This window comes from Sinohyriopsis cumingii, chromosome 4 (assembly GCF_028554795.1).
Source record: "Sinohyriopsis cumingii isolate HCF-2022 chromosome 4, ASM2855479v2, whole genome shotgun sequence".
Classification (NCBI taxonomy): domain Eukaryota; kingdom Metazoa; phylum Mollusca; class Bivalvia; order Unionida; family Unionidae; genus Sinohyriopsis; species Sinohyriopsis cumingii.
This window is the reverse complement of record NC_142964.1, coordinates 30894757-30915880: the sequence shown is the minus strand read 5'-3', so window position 1 is coordinate 30915880 and position 21124 is coordinate 30894757. Positions and strand designations below refer to the sequence as shown.

General features: G+C 36.7%; 1 protein-coding gene across 5 annotated transcripts in view; it reads left to right on the top strand.

Annotated features, from left to right (window-relative positions):
• The window catches only part of LOC149800879 (uncharacterized), a 242737-nt gene that overhangs the window by 85471 nt on the left and 136142 nt on the right, over positions 1–21124 (top strand). The window lies entirely within an intron of this gene.

The window sequence follows — 21124 nt, the reverse complement described above, 5'->3', positions numbered from 1 at the left end:
CGGTACTAATTTATTCTACCGGTACTTTGGTAGTTTCTGTCAGTAAAGAATCTACAGTAATTCCCGAGTAATCCTGTTAAGAATTTAATAATATAAGGAGCATGTTTTTATTTTTCTGACAAAATAGTTCAAAAATATATCATGATGCGTTTTACAAAACAGATGTTTTTGTCGCAAATAAATATTACAAATATAATTAAATTCATAATCGTTTAATCCCACGTGTGACATGGTTACTTATGCCAACATGGTGGCCAAATGGGATGCTTTCAACAACATTCGGGCAAAATCCAACTTTGAACAAATTCTGATTTAAAAAATTGTTATTTTCAAAATTATTTAATAGTGTATATTAATATGTCAACTACGCGTATTCCTTTGTAAGACTGCAAATCATCCTAGGATTTTCAGAAGAATGGTTGTTTTCTGTTTGAATATTACGTAATTTCTGAATTCCCGAAAATATTTTCTTGCTTGTTGAGTAAGTCTCTGTTAAGTTTACTGGCCCTCGCGAATGAATATATTAGCCATGTGTTGACATCCCACTCAAAGTTTCCATGCATATCATATAAATAGTATAGGTAGTAAAATTGTAGGCTTCAGTGTCAACACTTGATATTTTTGTCTACTAAGTCTCTGTTACCAACACAGTGTCAGCTTAATCACCCCACTTTTGTTTAAGTTTTACATTACAACTTATACAGCAGTTAATATATACATTGCTACTTCATCAACTATAGGGTGCTGATCATTTAACTGTCGGGGAGTGGGGGTGATGAGTGAGTGTGATTTTCTCCTGTGCTGAGATATGTTTTCTTTTATTTGAAGATAACTAACTTTTTTCCGATAATGTAATTGATATAATATGATATTATCTTGCTATAAATCAGAGCAACATATTTTTCCGGATATTGATATACGGGAATTTAAGAAATTTCAGGTCCCCGTCCAGGAACATTTAATAACTTGTCCCTAATATAATTGCGGTATACGAATCTGTGGATCATATTCCTAACAATATATCAATTATACAGAGCAATTTGAAAGCCAGAAAAAGTACCAGCCAAGCATCTCAGAACATATTATTATAATAAAATATTTTTACGAATGTTTACTATTTATGCAAACAGCATATTTTGAAATACAAGCAGCAGAGAGGGCGAACAACCTCTAATTGACTCACTCGTTATTCGCAAAAATAAGCCTTCCTGGAAATCGCAAACAAGGTTCGCAATGATTGAAGCGAAGGATTTACCAATTCGAGTGCCAAGTATGAGGCTTCGACCTCTCTGCTGCTATAGTTAATAAAATTATAACAAATAATTCCAGCAGAGACGGCGAACAACCTCTAATTGACTCACTCTTTACTCGCAAGAAAAGCCTTCCTGTAAATCGCAAAAAAATGATTGCAAACTGAGTGCCAAGTATGAGGCTTCACCCTCGTTGCTGCTATTAATTAAAATTTTTATCAAGACCATTTCCATATCGTGACCGTGGGTCATGCAAGTTTATCGTTATAGAACCATGCGGGGATAACTGAGCCTGACTAAATAACTTTTTTAAAAGATTATAATCTATATCTCCGCTGCACAAGTCTGATGAATATTTCTCAGCGTATGTGTATCAACTCCGTTAAACACAGCAAGAATATTACAGTTATCCCTGATCACTGTTGGTATTTGTGTATAACGTTGAGTAACATAAATCACATCTGTGTTTTTATGTCTTCCTTGAGAAAAATATCCGAGCAGGGTTTGCCTGTTTATCCAGCATCACATCATCGTATACAACTAAATTATTAATAAACCCATCAATATCATCTACAGATGGCACTTCATCGATATCAGTAATAAATTCAATAACAGCATCACCGCGCTCATTTAACGCTCTTGCGTTTTCATTAAAGTCTTTTAATACTTCGTAACATCGCTGGTTATCTGCAGACGGAGCAACTAAGTACAATTTATCAAAGGTCATCAAATTCATGATTAAATTAAGTAACAGCTGTGTTTTACTAGACCCAGATGGACCTATAATAATCATTCGAACAGAATTTGGTAACGCAGCATGATGCTTGACAGGTTCGTGTTTTCTTGTAGCGGGAAAATCAGTGATCTCCATGTTGTAGAAATATAATAAATAATATGGATTTATATTGTGTGAAATGCAGGGCGCGTACCCCTACAGATGCGTTAACAACTGTTACAACAAAAAACAACAGACAAGCACTTACTGCAAATGTGAACAATGTGGTACAAAGAAATTTTAATTTATCACGGGGCCGAACAGTAAAAAAAGCGAGGAGGTGGTATTGCCGCTAAGTTAGCCAAACTACCAGGAACTCAGTGGGCTAAGTACCCAGGAGAAAAACATCTTCCATGATACAATTACTGTGGCCCTGGAACTCGACTTGATATCAGACTTAATAACCAAGACCAACCAAAACCAGGTGAATATCCAATAAATGTTATTGATAAAGAGTGCCACGCTCATGATGTAGCTGATAAAAGTAAAGATCTGCAAGACAGACACATAGCAGATGTGAAATTAATTTACGCGCTAAATTCCATAAAAAACAAATCTTTCAAATTATCATTTGCTAATTGGTTAGTGAGATCTGCAAAGAAAGGTAACCTTGTATTGGGAAACGGTAATTAATCAACCGATTATTGAAATAATGGAGTCAATTTATTATTCCCCAAGAGGATACTGGAGGGGTAGAGCAGCGATTAGTAAACTCGCCGAAACAGCAGGGGTCGGACGTTTCACTGCTGAAAACTGGTTAGCCAGAGAGGAACTATGGCAAATATACCTACCACCACCTAAAACAATACAGTACGCTCATTTTGATGTTAGCGTCCCTAATGAAGTTTATCAGGCTGATATTTTATTTCTACCACATGATACTAGACGTCGAGTAACATACAAATACGCGCTAACTGTTGTTGATGTTGCAAGTAGATATAAAGAAGCAGAACCGTTATCAACACGGCCAGATGCTGAAGTAGCTTCTGCGCTTAAACGAATGTATCAACGAGGTAGTCTACGATGGCCACAGCTGTTGCAGGTTGATCTTGGCAAAGAATTTCAGGGCGTAGTATCATCGCTGATGAAGCAACAACACGTTACAATACGACAAGGACATACTGAAATTCACAGTCATCAGGCAATTGTTGAACGATTTAATCGAACGCTTATTGAGAGGTTATTTGGATATCAATACTCGAAGAAATAATTCAAGGCAAAAGATCTTGCGAATGGGTTGCAAGATTACCAAGTGAGATAGCTGCGTTAAATAATGAAATTACTCGAACAACCAAAATGAAGCCAATTAATGCAATAAAAAAAAAACATATACCCGTATAAGGACGTGATCTTTCAGCGCAGCCAGTATTAGGTAATGTGACTGTAAGATATTTATATGAACCTGGTGAACTTGACGGTGATAAAAAAGAGCAACTGATCCTATATAGAGTATTACAACACACAAAATCTTCAGTGTGGTAAGATCTACGGGTAGACCTGCAATCTACAGATTAGATTCAACTGCTCATCAACGTGGATTTACACGTGAACAGTTACAAATGATTCCCGAAGACACGCAATTACCACCGCGATCACTTAACTAGCGCCGTTACGTCGATTACACTCGAGACAAGTCAGCATCGTATTTTCACGTGTATGACCGCGACTACTATCTTTTCTATCCACAGTAAATTGTCTTGGATTATTACTCGAGTACTGCCACAACATTACACAATTACAGCTCGCACAGTGATTATTCTGCTGCTGATTCAGTGCGTTGACAATTTCAACATCAATATCTAATTCCCGATTGCTTTTATTGTCACTTTGTTTATAACCGGATAATTTTTTCTTCCAATATTGCTGTCAGTGACATCATCAATAATTTCTGTAGCTTCCATGACAATTCTTCGCAGCTGAGATATTCTTCTGACTCGAGACACTGCGAGATAAACTAGGTTTGACCACTCGACACGATCGTTGACAATCCAGACTCGAGTATCAGAAATAGTTAACCCCTGAGATGGGTACATTGTCATTGCGCATCCTAACGTCCACGGAGATTTGTTTATTTTTATCGCATCTTCAGCAATATCGACATCAACTAAAACAATATCGTTTAATCCAAGATTTTGTTTCTCGGTCTGTCCTGGTATATCAACGTCAGTATTTTGCCGTCGCGTATCTGCTGGTCGATAACACAGCGGCACTGGTAATTCCGGAAACGTTTCTTTTTTTAACGTTAATAATTGTCGTTGAAGTGCATCACGAACGATCTTTCTTGTTGCCACTGTCAAATCATTTGGGCTCCAAGTTAGCAGAAAGTCATTCACTGAAGTTTCTGAAATTATTTTACGCATTATTTCACACGAATTTGATTAGGTTGTAGTCTGATTAATTTTTTTATAATTCTCTTAATTCTGTATCAAGAGATCTGTGATCATCTGTTATCTCCGAGTAATAAGCTACAAAATTCTTTAGCTAATCATGTGGAGATGGTCAGGAAACGGTGGTGGTTGACAGTGATCACCGCACATTATCACAGCTTAATTTTTCAATAACAACCAATCGAGAAACATTTTTAATATATCTTTAGATACTGTGCACACTTCATCCCGAATAATAATTTTTGGAATATATTTCTCTCCCATTCGGTCAGGAGTCCATGTGTCACCCTTGTATCTGAAAAATCTGTGATAAGTGCATGATTGCACTCCTCGTTGTTTTATTTCTCTCGCGAATCTGTGTGTAGGTGTTAGCACAATCATGTCCTCGCAATTCTGTCGAAATAATTCGATCTCTTGATTCGTCTTACCAGATCTTCCGGTCCATTTAGATAAACAGTCTTGTGTCTGGATACTGGAGCATACACGGATGCCGCAGACGATAATTCTGATATCTGATTGCTGCGATATATATCTTTAATCGTAACATCTGCGGAATCAGTATAATTACATAACATTTCTTGTTTTATTCTCCACGAACCCCATCATGCATCAGTGTTTGTAAAACGAGTTACCAATGATGTATATTTTTTATCGATTAAAATGAATCCGTTGCAACTCTGACTGCTGTGTCAGGGAATCAATTTATCATTGATAATAAATTTATAGACACATACTCAAGCATTAAAGATCTTAAATGAGTATACTGAGGCGATTCGCCATTCATATAACCAACAATAGTACCGAACCGTATTCCGTCAGATAAGTAAGCGTTTTCTCGACTTACAAATATATTTCTCGCTGTTGCATCAGCGATTATAAAATCATATTCAGCATCATCTATAATTAATCGTGCAGATGTCATTTATGATCATATGCTCCACATTGAATAAACTTGCCAATTATTCTTCTACCGAGATCTTTTGCGGCGCTATCATCATCAGGTCTGCTTCCGATATGTTATAATTACCTCACTTACAATCAGCGATATCAGTATTTTACAATCAATCATATATCGTAATAAAACTATTGGTACCCAGCCTTTTTCTGAAAAGTGTCTACCAAACCAAACATAACAGATTGGATGAAGACCGTTACCTATTTCAAAATCAGGTAGTGGTCCATTTATCGATACTAGCGTCATCTCCTTTGTGGGGTGTCCAAACTGAGCAAAATATCCAGAGCACTACACCAATCCAGGAAAACTTCCGGATAACACGCGACCATATCAACCGAGGTAACGTTGTTGTGGTCATACTTGGTATTCCATAATCCACTGTGTCCGTATTCACAGTAGCTTAGTTGTTCGTCTTCGAGAAATTCAAATCGTGTTGGCTTCCACCAATTTTCCTCTCTGGCAAAGTGAGCTGCAACTGACTGAGCTGTAAAACAATTACCTAGCAACTGCTTAGTATTCTCTGTCGAAAATTCCTGCGCAAGATGTCTCATCGTTTCGGGAAGAGATTCTTTATTTCACAAATAGGTCGTACAAATTGATTATAGTTTTCATCATCTGAACTTTTAAATAACCATACTGACACAGGATCGCTTTTACTTATTTCGTGAATAAAATCAAACATGTTTCTTCCAGAGTCTGGGCAAAATCTTACAGTTCGATCTCGTGGAAATATTGTGACGGCGCTGGTCCACGCGTGAGCGTTATGATCAATAATTTCAATTGGTGTCCCCTTTCTTTTATTCTTTGATTCATATAAAATTTCTTCGGTTAACATTTTTACTACTATTGGAAATTTTAATTTACTTGATAATTCGGCAACATAGTTAATTGTAGCTCCGGTATCCTCTACAGATTTAGCCAATTTGTTTATTTTTTCACGTCTTAAATTAGTTAACCCGTTTCCACGCATCGCGTTTGTAAAATGTTTGATTACTCGTTCGGCTACACAATTCAGCTTTGACTCTGTCGAGGATGAAAATCTCATTGCTGCAAGGTCATTAATGCTTGGTTTATGATTTAGCTGATAAATTCCATAAATAATCGCTGTTACCGGATACGCTCGTTCGTATTATGGTTTGTCAATACCAGTCAGTAATCCTGGCTTGGAATTTTTACTTAATACAGTGGGTTTTCCATTAGCGACAACAGGGCCACGTTTCTCACGGATAATCCATTCAGCGGAATCTGTTTCTGCTAGCATAATAAACTTTATTCTGAAAAAAATATTTCTGATCGCTGAATTAATCGATTATCATTTCCGCTTGCGTATCGTTCATTATAGCATCAATGACTTCGTCAGCGTCGCGTATAATTTTGAATGTTGACCAACGTGAGATGCCCCATCATCACTAAATTCTTTTTTAGCATCCCTGATAATATTAATCAGATTAATTGTCGGATCAGTACGAGTTCGCCTCCGCAAATCAGGAGTTCTTCTGTCAAGATCGAATCTGGAAGTTTTCCAAGGCAGGATTGTAGATAATCTCTCAAACTCTTCCATATTATATTTCAGGCAAGTATTTAAATAAAAAATATTATATATACGAAGGCTCAAATAAGAAATCAGTGTAGGTGGTTAATGGTGGGGTCTTCAACTCCTTGTAATAAATCCTACGTGAAGGAATTCTGCGGTCAACATTTGCAAAGGGTGCGACGGGCGAGTCTTGGTCCACAGCCTTGTTTACAGTGTGGTGGTCGAGTTAGAGGAAAAACACAGCTGTGTGCGTGTTGTGGTGGTAAAAGATTAGAGAATTAAAATAATATTACGATAACAAAAATAACAAACCTGTCACTGATAAGGTTATAAGATCCCCTGATGACTATATAGCTAGATTTGAAGATAAGTTATAATTTAGACAAATCTGATCATATATTATTGGAGCAAAAAGAATTTGTCAGACATCCCATCATTAAAAATTATGAAGCATCTCATGATGGTTTAGTAAGACAATGTCAGCGAAAAAAGTCTGTCGGTGTAGGTAATGTTTGGTTATCCTATATTCACCGCTGGAAAAAAGAGGTATTACAATGGGGAGATCAAAGATGGTCTTGTGATCGATCATATCAACAGCGACAAGCTCGATAATTCTCTTCAAAATGTACAGGCCATTACACAGAGCGAGAATATTACACGTGGAAGGAAGGAGGGAAACAGAAAGCCTAAGGCAGTTAAATCTTTCAATATTGAAACGGGTGAAGAGAGAACTGTTCAACCAATGAACGCAGCTGCCAAGTATTTTGACATCTGCATGACTTCAGTACGAAAAGTCGCAGAAAATATAACCAAATCTGTCCTTTCAAAAAAATATAAACAAAAAATCAATTTCCATTATTGTTAGAAATCCAGGCAATGAACGGAAATAACTCTACCGAGGATATGTAACGCGGTTGACAAAGTTATCTTGTACTGATTAAACCGCATTCTAGTTTCACTATCTTTGTTCTGTACTGCGCATCACAATGCTACCTTTAATAACCTATACCTTGTGTGAAGCCGAGTGTTTTCTTAATTGTGTACACATTACAGTTTTTCATAGACTCAAAAGGTAAATTGTCATTCTTTCCTCTCTGTCCTTTCAGAATATTTTTTGTGGTAACGGTTAACACGGAAGTAAAATATCTTCGATTACTTCCCGTAGATTTTTATCAATGACTGTCAGCACCGGCAGGTGTAGCTGATTATTGGGACAAATAATATCTTTTTTCACAGACATATATATATATATATATATATATATATATATATATATATATATATATATATATATATATATATATATATATATATATATATATATATATATATATATATATATATATATATATATATATGTATATATATATATATATATATGTATATATATATATATATATATATATATATATATATATATATATATATATTGTAATCAATGCGTCTGATTTTCTGGTTCATATTTTTTGTTTCTGCGATTATAATTAAGGAAAAATTAAGAATATAAGTCACGCCTGTCCATGAATTTCCAAGTATCAGTCCAGCTGATATACTATAGGACACGTTTTCTTTATTGGGGTTTTCGAAACTCAACAGATAAACACATCTTCCCGCCATGTCAACACGTGGCGGGCGCCTTTTGCACTACCAAGAGTTGATTTTGGGGGAGGGTGTGCACAATCTGTTGAGCACAGAAAATAACCCCGTGTCTGTCTGTACCGTCCTTAATGCAAATAGTGTAAATACATGTATTGTGCCGTCTTTACTATACATAGTGTAAATATATGTACCGTGCCGTCCTTACTATAAATAGTGTAAATACATGTGTTGTGCCGTCCCTTAATCAAGGTTTACTGTATTCTTGTAAACTCGCTAAGATGTTGTGGCACCATGGGAGTTTACATGGGATATTGTGCCGTCTTCCTTAGAATTAAGTTAATTAAGATTTATGTGCTGTGCCGTCCTTAATTAAGGTTTACTGTATCATTGTAAACAAGCTAAGATGCGGTGTCACCCTAGGAGTTTACAGATGAAAATGGTGTAAAAACCATATGTTGTGACGTCCTCGAAAACACGCCCTGTTGAGTCTGCTAGACTGTTGTTTGACAGGTTAGAGCCTCACATAGGGGGTTGTGTTTTGTATGCCCCTGAGCCGGTGGGATGTTATATGAACACCCTAGAGGCTCATATGGTATTGTGTTGTCTTCGGTGTAAAAAAACCTTCTGGACATGCTGGAATGTTATATTGGCACCCTAGGAGTTCACATAGGAGTATTTTTCTTTTAAATATATATCTACTGTATAATGAATTATGAAAATATCAATGATGTTATTTCTGCTATTACAAAATTAGAGCATAAATATATCTGATGACCTAAATCCTGAAAAAAAATTCTGATTTTGAGACACTGCAAGGAAAAAAAGAAGAGGGAGGAGATACCTTACCATCTGAGTTTCGATTCGTAAAGAAGATTTAGACAGCAATGTGTAAATCGCTTGCTACAATGAAAGAAAGTGAAGTAAACGAATTTGTCTATCTCTCTCTCTCTCTCTCTCTCTCTCTCTCTCTCTCTCTCTCTCTCTCTCGTGCAATCTGAAAAATTAGACCAGAATTATCTCGTGATATGAAGCAAAGAAGACAATTAATACTCGTGTGAGGCAACTGAGAAAGATTATTTCAAGTAAAGAAAATGAAAGTTAGACTCCTTGCTAAAATCAAGGACGTGAAAATTAGTCTATTTGTCAGTCCACCTCGTTAATACAAGGACGGATAATTATTTTTTTATGTGCTGTTACTTACAAATTTTCAGAAAAAAATAAAATTATTGTGTAGGGTAAAAGGTAGTCAAAATCGTGCAAAACTGACTGCAGTCTTGCACGATTTTGACTACCTTTTACCCTTCAGAATTAACAAATCAGTCGATTTACAAGATTTTGTCTACCTTATTACCTGTCAGGATTAACAAATTAGTCGATTTACACTATTTTGACTACCTTATTACCTATCAGAATTAACAAAATCAGTCTGAAAATCAGCACAAAAAAAATACATTTCTGATAATATTTTTGTAATTCTGATTACACTGACAGATTTCGGTAAAATATTATATGTTACATTTACAAGATTCTGACTACACAACTACTTATCAAAATTAACAAATCCGACGATTTACACGATTTTGCCTAACTGTTACCTTGTCAGAATTAACAAATCCGACGATGTACACGATTTTGACAACCCAACTACTTATCAAATTTACAAAATCGGTCAGATTATGAATCTGAGCGACAGTTGCACAAAGACTTAGTCAGTGACATTTTTAAAGTATGTGCTGTTCCCTTGAAAATCGTAAATTTTTACGATTGAACATACAAAGTCATATTTAGCGTTTTCCCACGAAGGTCAATCAAATTCCTGGATTGGTCAGTTGATCTGAAATGTATTCTTGATAACAGTGGATTATGACATCGCTAATAGGCGGGATTGACTAGTTCTTGCACAATAAGAGACCCAGGTGGGATTTGTTGTGTAAAAGTATACAAGATGTATCCCTGCTGTGCCCGTGTGGATATTTCTGTGTTTGTCTGATAGCTTCTATCAATTACATCACAGACGAGGTTGACCGCGATCACTGAGGTTATATTTACGATTTCCGGAGATACATGGCGGCCTGTCCCGTCGAGGTCATTGTTGTGTCGGAGAATAGTTTCCCGGGGTAGTGTTTTTCTGTGTTCGGCTAGTATTTTAGGAAAGAACTCATCGATGATATCGTTGACAGATTTTCTTAGCTTAGCTGGCTTATAACCGGGAAAAAAAATTCGGAAGATCCGCTTCCGTTATTTTATATTTGTCAAGAAATTGTTGCTTATCTTCTGAGTTAATTACTGCTTGCACACACTTGATTTATATACTCTAGATCGGCCATAATTTAATTTAACGCCTCAGTCTGCCCAATAATATCTTTTTATCTGATTTATCAGTAAGGTATTCTGTAAAATACCGGCGTAACCTTTTTGATGCGTTTTTGTATGATTCTCTAACAATCTTTTCGAAGAAATTTGTGACCTCCCACTCATGAAGTTCTCCACCATGATATTTCCAAATTATTTCTTTGTTGGAGGGGCAAAAGTAATAATTATATCTTTTCTTATTATGTTATATACTCCAAGCTGACCAAACAAAAGTACATAGTGTTTTAGGAAATCATTTTTTTTCTCCTCCTGGATATGAAGCATTATCCGTCGTGAAATCGCCTAGTACAGGTTCAGGTGGACGCGGCAGAGACGGCGATGCAACAGCAGGCCAACCTAACACTGTCTTGATCGATGAAGAATAGATATCAATTGCGTAATCCGGAGAGGTTATTTCGATTGCGGATGATAGTGTTGGTTTGTTGACAGTTATTGCTATCTTGGATTCCTGGCCTGTGATATTTTTTATTCTGTGTGCAAATTCATCGTTGATCTGTTCCAACGGGTTTATATTTATTTGCAAACATCAGTGAATTATTTAATTGTAATCTACCGACTGATTTTGATCTGATATTTGGCCAACTGTGGTATACTCGCAACTGTGCAAGAGCGATTTCTTTTACTGAAATCGCAGTTGGAAAATTAATACTGAATTCAGGGGTTGTTGAGCTTGTCGATATCATTGTTGTTCTTACCGGTGCTGTGTTCGCTGCTATCTGCTGAAGTAGTTTGGTCATTATTCTTTTCATTTTCTTTCAAAAAGTGGTTTTCCAAATCAATTACTTCATTGTATATCTTCACCATGTTGGTAAATTCGAAATCTGATATTTTTGTGTCGTCGAGGCTGGATGATATCAGCGACGATAATTTAGAATATACTGATGTTGCCGTATGTAAACGCGTGGAATAATCGTGCAAATTTGTATTCGTGCACGTGGATATCATTTTCGCGATAATATTAAAAACACCTGCAATTGCTGCTGATGATGAAAAACATACTGTTGCTAATGCTACTGTTATCGGAGTCAGCGCTGATAATACTGTACCGGTGAACGCAACTAACGTCTACACTGAATAAACTACATCAATGGCAACTGCACGCCGCTTGTAATTTTTTTACTTTTACGGCGTACTTATCAATGATGGTTTTTAACGCTGATTGCCATTCACGTACTTGATCATATCTATATTGTTGAACAATTGACTCTGTCCCTAACGCTGTTCTTGACTTTGTCAGCGCCATTATTATTTTACGCAGTAACCAATTGAGGCGTCTCAACAACAAATTCCAGACACCATCAGTAAGATGTTGCCGTTAATTTCTTATCAGCTGTTTCCAGTATAAATATTTCTTCGGTTCCGCTATTTAACACAACAGACACAACCCCGGAAAACTTATCGGTTGAATCGCGCCAGGCATACGGGATACGTTGTAAATATTTCAAATTTTTCAGCACTGAACACAGACAGTCTAAACACACCAGTAACTGTTGCGGTAAGTTTGAGGAGTTTTATTCTGCTGTGACTATGTTACGAATCACAATGACACTGTGTATACGTTATTGGTGATATGTTCCGGAGTTACTCCATGAGGAATTTTATCAGATTAATTTTGTTGACGATCTCAGGAATTCCACTTACGATGTATTCGAGTATTTTCTTAATTGTATCAATGTTCGTCTTGATATCAGAGAGTTTCATGTCAGCGGTGAGCGGAGATCCAAAGAAATCGTCTGCGGTTTTATTGAGCTTATGAAAATTTCTACGGGTGTTCATGAACATATTTACATGAACGTCATACTCGGCTTGCAACGTAGCTAATTTATTATCTAGTTGGCATCTACATATCTTTTTGTTGCCGCGTCTTCGTCAGATGTTGGATCTCTTAAAACTACTATTTTGTTTCCGATCATGCTAAGTTCACCTGTCATTGTGTCACCAGTATTCTTCAACTGATTAGCAACACTTCTTGCAATTTCATCTCTGATAGTTGTACACGATATACTTGAATCTCTGATTTTCCGCCATCAGTAAACACAGGGATGTTATCCGTGACCGCACAGAGTACTCGTCGAACTATATCATTCCATTTGATGTTGCTGGTTTTTAGCCTGCTTTATTTGTCCTGAAAAACAACTTCAGCTCGGTCAACCCCAGCCAGGCTCATGAGACCATTAAGATCTTCTTTGGTCGCGTATTTTGATAGATGTATTTCAGATTTTTTTTTTACTAATATCACTACGCGAGATTCCGTAAATATCAACCATTATTCTTCTTCGTTTTTTCAAATCATAGATTTCCAACGCTGAATTGTATATTCATGCACAGCTTTGTGAGGTGGTAATGATGACTTTGGTACAGACTCGAGCACCGCAATTGCTTCACGATCGCATATTGGCGGATCGGTTAATTTTTGTGTTGGTAGCGTTGAATACCAAACCAGACTCGTTTACTGCGTGACATACTTGACAAATTCATGCGGTGGAGCTAACCCGTGTGAGTCGAAATAAACAATTCCACGAGGGTAAATCGCGTATGATACCCAATGAGTTCCAGGTCCATCACGTGAATCGAGATTAATAATATATGTTTCATCGTTGTTTGGTTGTTGTGGTAATTGATCTCGCATAAAAAACCTCTGAAGTTTTTTTTATTTTGAGTTGTTTAACCGCATCAAGTAAATCAAAATTTGACATTAGTGTAAAACCCCATTGTGAGTTCAATGTAAACAAGTTCCTTGAAGTCTTAGACCTTTTCCTTGAACGAATCGTCCTAGATGAGTTCCTGGAAGTCTTAGACCTTTCCCCAGGTAAGTTCCTGGACGTCTTAATCCATTTCCCGTTGCTTTTTAATGCCATTCTAGCAGCAGTTCCAACAGCCCCTAACGCAGCAGCTTTTGCAACAGCTGAAGCAGCAGTAGCTATCAACGCTGGTATTGCTGCGAGTAGTGGGAATATTCCTCCCGTTTTCACCATGTTGTTGATAGCACCAGCAGAAAGTTTAAATCGTATTCCAGTCTTGGATTGTTGAGCGTCATTGAGATGTTTAAGTTGACACGCTGTCAACGACAAATTATTTTCACCGCCTGTAATTTAATTGTGCTTTAGCGTTATTGTGGTCCCACATTTTTTGCCGGCGCGGATTATAGCTTCTTGATCTGACCAGGAGTCAAGCTGACACTAGCATGTTGATTTGACATTTTTATAAAATACTCGTGGTTCTAAATAACGTGGATTAAAGATTTTCCACTGGTGCATTATCAACTCTCATTTGACCACTTCCACCTTCAAGTAACATTGCTTTGTCACTAAGTACGAACGCGATTACTCTGTAATTAACACCTCCATCTGTATTTATTCTGGCGTTAAAGTTGATATCAACGAAGACTGTTTGGATAAATCAAGATGCTCCAGTGAAAATTAATAAATCGGATACAGAGTTCTAAAATCATGCTGTGAGATCTGTAATCCAGTATCTACGTTTTGATCACGTCCCATAAACATCATTAACCGATGATACAAACGCGCTACATGATTTTGTTCAAAAGCCAGTCGTATTTTTACTGTTGGTTCTTGTTGTTCGTTTATCCGCAAAGAAACCTCGGTAACACCAAGTCGGTCAAATATCATATGGGAGTGAGTTTGCGAGTTTAATCGATTATAATTCTGAAAAGCAACAAATATATGTCGTGGTGCATAAACATTTTTTTGTGATGCTATATGTAAATTCCCCGTTAATGTTAATTTGGGTACTATCCGTAGTTGTTGTCAACCAGGACAACAGAGACCTACCACTTGTGTCCATAAAAGATAATAGTCGCTGTTCTTCAGCAAGCGATGGAGTCATAACCGGCATCCACAACGAATGTTTTGACAGTACTACCTTACCAGCATCACCAACAGGTCTCCGGAACGCGTCGTTGTCGGTATCCCTTCTCACAAGAGCAACTGTGTGTTTAGCTCCAAAGATAACTTGTCTAACGTTTCTGCAAAATCCAAAGATATGCGACAGTGGAATTGCACATGAAAAATTTCTACGAGGTCCTTCCAACATTGATCGACGTGTTGCAAATCCTAGGTTTAATTCTTGATTACTACCATGAACCACCGGCCACACATCAGCGTCAGCGTTAGTGGCAAAATTTCTTGGCCGTTGTTATATCATACGGTCTGCTGTCTGGGTAATCAGAATTGTCTTTCATAAACATCATTGTGGGGCCTGCTGATTTTGTATAATCATCAGCGTATCTTGCTAGTCCTATTATTGTTGTAGCAAAGTCAGCATTTTGCTGAATCGTTTCGATGTTGTCTCCATCAATCAAATAACTAGCGCTATCAAACAACGCCATAATGCCATTGTTGACAAAGGCAACTCGTACGTCATTTGCATATACAGTATCATCTGTTTTTATAATTTCTCCTTCTACCTCAATACAAGCTTCGGCGGGTAAAATGTATCTGCTTGTATCGTGGACTTGTAATTCAATTCTTTCTCGTTCGTTGGGTACGCGTGAGTTATAAGAATAAAATTGATAATCACGTACACTTTCGTCCTTAAGGAGAAGTACTTCCATGTATAATGCTGCGTCGGATATGCGCTTAAACATTTTTATTATAATTATTTTCGTCTAACACGTGAATAGCTTCTTCGGGAAACTCCGCTTCCTGATATTAAACTTGAAATATCATACCCTGCTTCACCGAGTCCTCGATCTGCTAGCCCTGCCAGTTTCTGTTTTGCAGCTTGATTTATTATTTTACAGACATTTGCAGGCATAACTTCAGAACTTGGTAATTTCACTTATTGTGGTCGGACCGCTTGCTGTCTGCCTATTAATCGTGCTAGTCTTTCTTTGATTGCCGAGAACGCCTTACCAGCAACATTGACGATTGCACGAGGAGCTTTTTCATGAGCAACGTCAATAGCTTTCATTGACAATTGTTTTGCAACAGGCGCTACTTTTGGAGCTAACCTTCTGAATAATCCCTGAACAATATCACTAAGCCCATCGCCGTACATCGCTCTGTAGATTGGTAATCGTGAGTTTACAGTTCTTTCCATTACAGGTCCATGTTGATTATTGTGTATGATCATCTTATTGCTTGCTATTTATCTAATCACTGTAATCATCAACGACTTCATCAATAAGTTCTCGGTAAATGCTAATAACCATGATACCACCTGTGAATAATCGTTGACAAATATCAGCGGCTTCATTAATTATTTTCGGAGAATTATTACCTGCGTGCGCCCGTGCTATGAGAACTTAGAGTCGTTGTACGTCATCGAGGATGTTGTTAGGACAAACAAGGCCACTTTCAAAACCACTTCTGGCTGCTCCTTCTTCCTCAGTTGTTGTTTCCACGCTTTTATTAAATAGTCTTAAGGGTGATCTTTCTTCTTTTGCTTTTTTAAGTAGCTCTTCAGACCTTTTAAGTTCCGATATCAACTTTTGCTGCGATGAAGAAGATTGTTGTTGTTCTATCTGTTGCAGAGGTGGAGGAGGTTCTAGTTGTTTATTAAACTCTATGTCAAGTCTTTTTATTTCTTCAACAAATGCATCGAAGTTAACATCATCACGTCTGACTTGTTTTTTATTGTAAAATACACGATATATCCATTTTATAAAATTGTCATCATTTACGGTTTCATAACCGGGTTTTAACATTTTAGATTTATCATACACACCAAACAGTGTTTTTGCAGGCAAATCACATTCTTTAGTATTTTTAATATCCTTAATAGCCTCTTCGTTAATTTTTTTAATTAATTCAATATTTTCTCTTATTGGTTTAGGTTTAGATGAAAGTTCTTTTATCACGTAGGCGACTTCAGTACGAATTTAGCCAATACCTTCAAGTCTTTCTTCATTGACAAGTGGAGGTTGAGCTGCAGCTATTTCAGTTGGAAGTTCTCGTAAAATCTTTTTTTTTTCTTAGTTCTCGCTGCTATTTTTTCAGTTTGTTCAGCGGTTTGTTTTGATACTGGAAGAAGATCCTCCCTAATAGCCGTTACGACTTTTTCAGTAACTTTAGTAACAGGTTTAAATAACTGTTCTGTACCTTTTGTGTATTCAATTTGGACTTCTTGCCGTTCTTGTAGGTTTTTTCTGAAAGAATCTCTCACGGGGAGAAATTTCTTAATTGCTTCCAGTCGCTCTCGAGCTAACCGGGCAGTATAAGATTGCGGACGAACCATTGTTTGATATAACAATTTTAAATTAATACCAGCAACGAGCGTGAAGCCTCATACTTGGCACTCAGTTTGCAATCATTTTTTGTGATTTCCAGGAAGGCTTATTTTTGCGAGTAACGAGTGAGTCAATTAGGTTGTTCGCCCTCTCTGCTGCTATATAATATAGTAAACTTAAATTTGCATTTATGGGTCATTGAATACCTGGCGAAAATAAAATAAAATAATCTTACATACAACATCAGAATTAAATTTGAGCTAGAATACGGTTCATTGTTTGACAATCTTTTCGCGCTGTTCACATGTACAATTTTCATACCTGTGCAAATATATACAATTATCGCCAGAGGTAAAGCGAATTATAATTTGCACATAATGCGAATTCTAGCGTGTGAACGTATAACATATTTATACATGTGTGTATTTTAATGAATTTCTTATACGACCTCTCCGGTGGCCTAGTGGTTAGAGCGTCCGCCTCATATGTGGGAGGTCGTGGGTTCGATCCCCGGCCGAGTCATGCCAAAGACTTACAATAATGGTGATAACAGCTGCCTCGTTTGGCGTTCAGCATTAAGAGGTTAGTGTTAGGACTGGTCGGCCTGGTGTCAAGATAATGTGACTGGGTGGGACATCATGCTACATGTCTACGACATGATGCCCCAGTGCTAGACATCACTATAAACTGCCACACTGCAGACATCGGAGCGATATGACTGAAAAATGGTTAAAGCTACGTTAAAAATCCAAATCACACACACCCACACACACACACACACACACACACACACACACACACACACACATACATACTTTTGCTCGAACGTCCAAGCTGACGGGTACCTAGACTGAATAATATGAAGAGAAAACTGTTTGAAACCCAAACCTGACCAAGGGTTTCACAATGTCAAGTCCGTGATTAAATTTGGTTTTAGTCCATAAATTCCTTGAAAAGTTATGAGTGTAAGGACTGAAGGACAGACATGAGTAACAATTTATGCTCTCCAGATAATTATGGTGGCAGTATAACAATCACAAAAACGTGGACAATTTAAAATCACGTTTCATCTCCGCTTGCATTAACATTAAATAGATGCAAACGTAAAATAAAACCAAAGTTATGTTAAATTATTAGCCATCTGTTTACACCTCCTCATGCCTTTCAGATCTCTATCCTTATATGTGTGTTTGGGGTAGGTGAACTGGAGTGTATGCGTGGTTGTATATGTGTGTTTGTGGGTGGGGACCTTAATATGACAACAAAAGACTAAGTTCTAGCATGAACTTTAAGGCAGATATAGGTTATGATGAATAAGTAGTTTGTGTCCACCTGTGTGCATGAAAATGGCAAACTGTAATGGACGTGTATGTATGTTTACTCACAGTAATCTCCAAAACTTAATAATAATAATAATAATAATAATACAATAATTTCAGATTACTTTATCAATAAAATTACACTTCTTCACATCAAAACGACCATCGTTGTCATAAATGTTGCTGCTATATCCTTATTGTGACTAATTTATGCGTGCAAAATTATTTGTTTTCTTCTACTCCTAAAAAGTCCTTAATGGCATGCAAAATATTCACACCCCTTGTTAACGTGTTGCAGATTTCCTTCTACATTCGTATGTAAATTTTCACATTTGCAAATATGCATACTGTGTGCAAATTCTAAGCATATGCATGGAGTATTAGGGGCAGAGAACGTGGCCAATCCGACACAGTTATGGACCTAATATTTTTCTAAGAAAAATCTGGTTCTTTTTGTTCAAACCAATGATTGAGAATATAGGGTGGACTTACTCATAAATTGAAAAAATCATCCTGTTTTGCATTCCTAAGTTTAGTTTGATTTACTCACATCATTTGCTCTATCAAGCATATGGATCTTTTGTACCTTTTAACACGAGTGACGTCATCAAATGCGAAACTTATGGACATAACTAAAAATACTGCCGTACCATGAAACTTATAAAGTTACTATTAGTGTATTTAGTTTTATTTGCATTAATTTTTAGAGACAAATGCGCACTATTCGTACATCTAACTTTGTTTATAACTGAGCTGACACTGAAAATTTTGGAAATTTAGGAAATAACTGAACCTAAACCTAACTTTTTTTTTCCTTTTTTGTAATATTAACTTGACATAAAAAGGGTACCATATGTACTTTCCTAGGTTTTAGAATTCAATAAAATTTTAACACCAATACACATAACCTGTAAATAATTAATGTAAGCATTATGTGCAGGAATGGCGTCAGAAAGACTATCATTATGTTGCAGTTGGATTAAGAAAATAAACGGAAATGTACGTAACAGGAGAATGTTTGTTCATTCACTTTCATACTCTGATTCATTTAAAGACTGAATAATAATCAGAGCCAATGTCATAATCAAAACTATTATCAGCGATGGCTATCTATAACTGCACAGACACCGTGAGAACTCTCTCTTTTTTCATCGAGCCAGAATTTTATGTGCTGGCATTGGACTAGTTTGAATCGGTAATTGCTTTTATCAAACTGAATGAGTTCAAGACGCTTCCGTAGAATGCATTTTAAAGCAATGCTATTTTTTACCAATACTGAATGAACTCTGGATAAAAGGCTTTAATCAACACATCGTATGTTCTTAAAGGTTTATTATGATATAAAATAGCATACAGTTCCGAAGAATAGCATAGCACGCCTCCTTAACGTGTGTAACTTGCTCAAACTGTCCAGAACCAAAGCATCTATATCGTGAAAGCAAACAATGACATTCGGTCAATTAAGGATTCTTGAAACACAGAATAGATAACGAATTACCATTATGTAATCTCCTTTATGCATACAAGGGATGCCTGGTATGATATCTTCTCTCGAATAGCAATAATAAGGGCTGTACCGAAATGTGTTTTTAACTATTTGGTCGATTACGAAAACGAATAATGACTGAATGCTCCAAAACAAAATCAATTTTATTTTTTCAGCAGGTTAAATGACATTTTAATTAATTATAAAGTAACTAACAACGAACACGTGAAGGTTCAAAGTAACTAAGGCATTGCCAAAATATAAAAGTACTACAGTTAAACGTCTTGATAATGCTTTATACGTTAAATAATGAATAGCAAGATTCACATTTTCAAAAGGAGCCCAAGAGTTAATGCTGAATGAAGAATACATTAGCTGTAAAAAAAGAGTCTCTCAACAATGTCTGCCAGAAGACATCATATGTTGTCTGACAAGTTGCTGCCGTCAGCACTGAATTGGACGTTCACTTGGGGTGCTTGTTGGAGACGCTTGCTAGATAACGTTGGGCACAAGAACGGAGTAAAGGAAACCTGTCATCTTTAGTCTGCCACCAAGGCACTAGATACGAGGCTCATTCAGAAATGTGTTCAATTGGTTGTCGATACGAATTAAGGTAAAGGTACTCATTTCTGATTACAATGAGTCTGTTGTTCACGAAGGTTGACCTAATTGTACTATTCGTATTCGGCTTTATCATACTATTCGGCCGAATACAAATAATCATTAATAAACTATTCGGGTCCGAAGCAAATACGAAGCGAATATTTGGCACTGGCCTAGCAATAAGCTCTTCCATATTGTGCAGATAAAAGAGATTGTGATGACACCTGCACACGATTTTAGTAGTTTCCAGCTGGCTGGAATGCATATATGCCTGCATTTGTTTTTGTTAAATGGGAAGGAAAACCCAATGCTGACTTCAGTGTTCTTCACCGTAAAACACTGCAGTCGTTACTAAAGAAATCATACTTGTGACTTTGCAAGTTTGTTATCACAGGATTTGTGTACGTATATAAATGTAGATGTAACCGATCATTCCACAACAAATACAAAACCAGTCATAATAACGTCACTAGATGTCGCAGGTATATTGTTCAGTGAACTTATATTGGAATTTGAATAATGTAGCCAAATGCTGCTGGCATTTTTTCAAGGATCGTTTCAGGATCATGGCGTTGAAAGTAATGTTTCGGATGTGAAGTTGCTTTGCATTGTATGATTGAAGTGTTAAATTGAATTTGTCAAGTACTGCAGTT